Consider the following 6,000-nt stretch of genomic DNA (forward strand, 5'->3'; position numbering starts at 1 on the left):
TGACAGGCTAGGGCCTACATCCTGCTCTTTTTGTTATATGGAGTAAAAGCTGGGTATAAATGTTTATATTTAACGTCTTGGCACGGTCTCTTACCGAGCATTAACCCTGTGAACCGATCCAAATAAATAAAAAAAGGTGTGTGTGCGATTCACACACGATAGAAGTGAACCTTCAATCGTCAAAAGAATGAGATGAATATATATAAAATAGTATGTATATTTCTGTCTCATTCTTTGCCAGCTTCATTCTACACATAATTTTTTCATACATGAAGTACTGAATTACATGGTATTGTCAAATCTCAGTTTCTGAATAGCATTTTAAACCGTTTTTCCTAATTTTCTAATAAACTACTATAGCCGGAGCTTGTGCCAGAACCCCAAGTTGGAGAGTTGCGTGATTGCTCCACGCATCGCCGGTCACACTTACGTCACATTTGACTGCTTTGTAGGGTCTCCGATATCTAGAAGTTAGGAAACACGCTTGATTTCTTCGACATGTCTACGTATTTACACTTTGAAGGGAATTCTATGGAATTCTATGTAGTCTGTATATAAAACGTTTAAAAAATGTATGTATTACTTTTCGAATAATTTGTAGAACGATCTTAAGGTATAAAAACTAAGAATAGTTTGTTTTATTTAATGTCAACTGAAATTAATCCTTATTTTTATTGATTTATACTAAAACTTTTCGTTTGTAATCAAAGTGACATACAGGTGCAAATCCACGTCACACATTATTCTCAAATATGAGATTTATTTCTATCATGTCATTCTTGAAAATGATACAAAATATATACATTTAGTTAATCATTTTCGCATGCAGGTAATTCAGTGATGGCTAAATGGAGAATAAAATCCACTAAAAGTATTTATTTTATGGTCCGTCGTGCATCACTTGATTGAATTAAAACGAAAATCCAATAATTTTTGTCGGTCATTTACCTTTAATGCAATTTATTCATTACCGGTTTTAAATACAACACTTCAATTCTTCTTTTTCGTAGATTATACAGCTAAATGATAAAAGCAATGAAGTGAAAAAATTGTTTGATAAATTTAATACTCTGATTATGTTTCGCTTTTTCCTGTATAACGAATATGTTAACAAACAAACCGACAAGAAAAAAGCTTATCCAGGAATATTTCAATAGAATCACTCTTTTCTACATTAATATTATAAAGAGGAAGAATTTGTTTATTTGTTTGTGTAACGGATAAACTCAAAAACTACTGGACCGATTTTAAAAATTCTTTCACCATTAGAAAGCTGCAACTGCACTGAAGGACATGATCATATATATGTACATCATATGGTACATAGAGTAGCTAGTATATTAAAATAATGTTTGACATTACGGTACTTATTTCGACTTGTCTATCTTGTGAGACAATGGTCATTTACCCTGATGATTGTACAAGAAGATACGATATTTTTATTTATTAAATTCTCAGTGATCCATTAATACATTTAACACTTTGTCTCTAGATTATTGTATGAGTTTAGTTGCAAAAAAAACGAATTTGCTCTGTATGTACGTCCATATTTAATCCGTCAATTGTTTAATATCCATGCAATTTGTATTTTCAAACAAATTTAATTTGAATTAATTTTGAGTGATAAAGCAGGACACAATCTCATCATATTATTTTTCATCAGTTTTTATACCACTCAAACTATGCAGCTTCTATTTGATAATTAATAACAATTCAACCTACTGACATTTAATATTATTTATTATTATCGCCAGGAGAAAAAAATTTGGAGCGTTATCATTTACTTCTATGGATAGTTAATATTTATATAGTTGTTATATATAAGTTCTCGTGCAAGTAAATTAATATTGCGTAAGGGAAATGATTGGTTTATAGTCAGTAGTCTAAAAGTATTATGCATCAGACAATAATATAAAAAGTCGGTCAATTAGCACACATTTTTTATTATTAATTTAATACGATATTTGACGAATAAATAGTAAAGAATGGATATATAACTAAGGATTGAAAATACAGCTGTTAATACAAATAAATTTTTAATCTTTAAACCGAAAAAAACTATCAATAGAGAAAAAATAACAAAACTCCAGGTAGTTGAAATCTCAGTATTCTAAGCAAACCCGACTATAACCGTAACACATATGCAGTATATGGGGGAAGCTCCCCCCACCCGTCACAAAAAGAGACGACCGAGAAATTGCTTGAGAACTGTTACCTGCATCGCGCTTGTTTCTAATGTTTGTCACTTACACGTTTCATGCATGAAAATGTGTTACATTTTGTTTGAAATATCTATTGAACGAATGTGTTTTTTGTTCTTTTAAATTGGACAAGAGAAGTAAAAAAAAAACAGTTTTTTTTGAGTTTGCTTAATGGAAATTTTGAAATTTTGAGGGTAGAGATAAAAAATGTTTAAAGATGGTGCTACCTAAAGTTTAGAAAAAAAAACTTTCTTGTTTTCGTGTTATTATTATATAATTTTTTCCTATATACCAATTATCATATTTAGTTGTTTATTTATATTAAGCTGTATATTCTAAAAATCTACGAGTTTTAGAAAAAAAATATATATTGTTTATCAATAAAAAACTTAGATTCTTTATAGCCCAAAAACATTGTATCTTTTCAAATATGGAAAGCTAAAAGATGTATTGTTGTACAAAAAAGGATTAAAAAGGTATTACAAAAAGTTTTTCTTCAAAATTGTCCCGTTATTGTATTGCCAGCTTTCTCCAGAAACTTTTAAACTTCACCGCCGTCATTTTTCCCGATTTCTTCCAAAACATAAACCCTTACCGATAGATGATAATTATTTTATTGTTCAAGTATTTCTATGTAGCTGAATAAAATACAGACATGATTATTGTGTGGGTTAAGTGACGAGAAAATCGTGTTTTCACAAGATTATAAGAAGAACTGTGTGCAGTGGTGGCTCAGTGGTGAGAACCTCGGACTTCAAAATCGATAAGTCGGGGTTCGAGACCGGGCGAGAGTGCAGGAAATAAATTGATTTTTCAATTTATCTGCGCATGTAGATAACATCACCACTGCTTAAAACGGTGAAGGAAAACATCGTGAGGAAACCGGCATGTCCGAGAATCAAAAGTTCGACGACATGTGACATCTGCCAACCCGCACTTGGCCAGCGTGGTGGATTATGGCCTGAACCCTCATAGGAGGCCTGTGTCCCAGCAGTGGGAACATATAAGGGCTGATGATGATGATAAGAAGAACTATTCAATTACAGAAGTCGTATTGAAATTGTCAGAAACGAAAATTTCCATAAGTTTCCATAGTTCAAGTTTTTATTACCTATGGCTATAATAAATAAAAATGTACATGTAATACAAAATAAATCTTTTCTACAAAAGTCACCGAGGAAGGTAAGTACCATTAGAAGTTTAATTTTTAGTTTTATAGCATTTTAATGCTTTACAAATGAGAAATTTTTGCTACGGTTAGGCAAGATACGCAGGTTCGAATCCTACCTCGTGATCAATTTTTTTCTATTCTTTCAAAATTTCTCACCATTAGAAGTTCTAAAATCAGACCAATAGACAACCTATCAAGCTATCATTTCCTATCAAGCATGATAAGAAGAATCACGTTAATTGGTTGAAAACCCATGGAGTTAAGGAGTAACAAAAAAATGCAATCAATTTGAGAACCTCGTTTATTTTTGGGAACATCAGATGACAGGAAATAACGGCATCTCTCCATGAATTTGAATTCATGGATGCAAATCCGTCCTAGTGTAATGTACTAATATCTTTTCCAAATAATGCAAATGTAAACTACTAGGCAGCTAGTGGCTTATAACTTAGAGAGCGATACTGTCCCGCTCGACTGAGCAAAGCAGACAAGCCAAGGGGGAATATTTTAACGGAGGCTGGGGAAATTTTGGACAGTTTAATGCGAGTTTTGATGTTTTATGCTAATATCGCAAGTTTGTCGAATAGTCATTGAATCGGCGATCGTTAGGGTTTCAATTGTGACGCAACAAACCATTTTTATGTTCGGTTATTGTGTACTAATATTTATAGTACGAAGGTTCAAGTATTTATTTTTTAATTAATTTAAGTTTTACCAAAGTAAATAATGTTGGAAAAGGTTTGAACATTATCCCCCTAAATGTCTTTGGTGCAGTTTTATCGACGCATTTTGTATCGGTTATACTGAATTCCACTTTTATGCAACGTTTTTCATTTTTATTATTTCTGTGTTAACGTAATATAACAAAATAAATACCTATGCCAAAATAATCTGTCATAAAATTTCAGGTTCAAAAACATTCATCAGATGCACTGAATGCCATTTCAGTACACCGTTTTTGATTATTTGGTTTTTTTTATTATTGCTGTGATAGCTGTAATAGTACAAATTACTTATGCCAAAATAAATGTTCATGATATTTTCTGTTTATTTTGTAATGCCTTTTGATATGATGTAATAACAACATACTTTTTTATTGTAATAAGTTTAACGAATTACACAATATTCTCATGAATGTGCTATGTATAAAAAAAAACACAAATTTATCCAAATTTTTTGATATTTTCCACACGGCGCCGCTGGGTCGCTACGTTACTCCGAAACGGGACGAATCCGAGATTTATAGCAATACGATTTTAGCTAAAAGCATGGGCGGAACGAGATTCTATTTAATAAAAACATAGAATGCACTCGAAGGTTTATAGCGGCTATAAAGTTAATGAATGTATTTCTTTTATACGTAATGTTGACCGGATAGGGGTGAAGGAACGCTTAATTTTTCGGTACAAAAACCAGTCTCGTGCTTGTAATACTAGATTTAGAAGAGTTCCTTGCTAGTATATATACATGTTTGTGAAGAAGAGAAACATCAGAAATAAAATTAAAAACTCTTTGTTTGTTTTATTTGTCTGAGAGTCTACAATATTGTAAGTACACAACAAAAGTGTGTTAATTATAGTGGATTAAATATGAAATTACTAGCTGCGTCCCGCGGTTTCTACCGCGTAAGTCAGTATCCCATAGGAATATCGGGATAAAAAGTTACCTGTATGTTATTCCAGTTGTCCAGCTGTCTACGTAGCAAATTTAATTGCAATCGGTTCAGTACTCTTTGCGTGAAAGAGCAACAAACACACACACACATCCTTACAAACTTTCGCATTTATAATATTAGTAGGATTAGTTCCACTTATGTAAATAATTATTATCATGCTTGTACTTCGTAAAATACTTATAAAAGTGCTTTGTATTAATCTTGTTACAGTGCGTTATATATTGTCTTACCTTTAAGACAAGACATGTTTGTACAATTAAAAATAAAATACATTTCTTCAGATTTCAGTTCTTAAATGCGGCATTATTTTATTTTCATACATTCCACTCACAAGGGTAATAGCAAACTCCCCCATTTATTATTAATGGTGTGCACATAGATCGGTAACCTATCTCTCCAGATGACTTAACAAATTACACAGGGCATCAGCAAGTTTTTTGTCTCACGTCCCCTCGAGATGTCCCTGTAATCCATTAAGTTGTCAAACGATTGATATAACTGGATCTGTATTGAGTTACGTAGGTCTTGGGTGCATCTTCAGACAAGTCAGATGTCTCTCAACTTTTTGAGATAATGAAATATTTTCAACCGACTTCTAAAATAGTGCGTTTCTCAATTCGATTGCTTGATTGATTGTGTTTGTTACCACAGCACTTGCGATTGTGTGAACCGATCTTGATTATTTTTTTTTTATTTGAAAGCTGTTGCTTTCCGTGTGGTCCCCAATTAAATTTGATCTAATTCTGACATTTTGAAAGCGGTTTAGTTTTTTTTGTTAATATCATTATTATCGAAAACCTAGATGAAAAAGAATTTTACATATTTTGTAATCGAATTCGGTGGTTAAAAACATCGGCGATTAAAAAACATAAAATCAATAGCAGTATTTTAACTGTATATAATGTAGATATCGTTTTAAATTTGACTGAAGGCGATACAATAACTACTCCTGT

Source organism: Zerene cesonia, chromosome 13 (assembly GCF_012273895.1).
Source record: "Zerene cesonia ecotype Mississippi chromosome 13, Zerene_cesonia_1.1, whole genome shotgun sequence".
In the NCBI taxonomy this organism is placed as follows: domain Eukaryota; kingdom Metazoa; phylum Arthropoda; class Insecta; order Lepidoptera; family Pieridae; genus Zerene; species Zerene cesonia.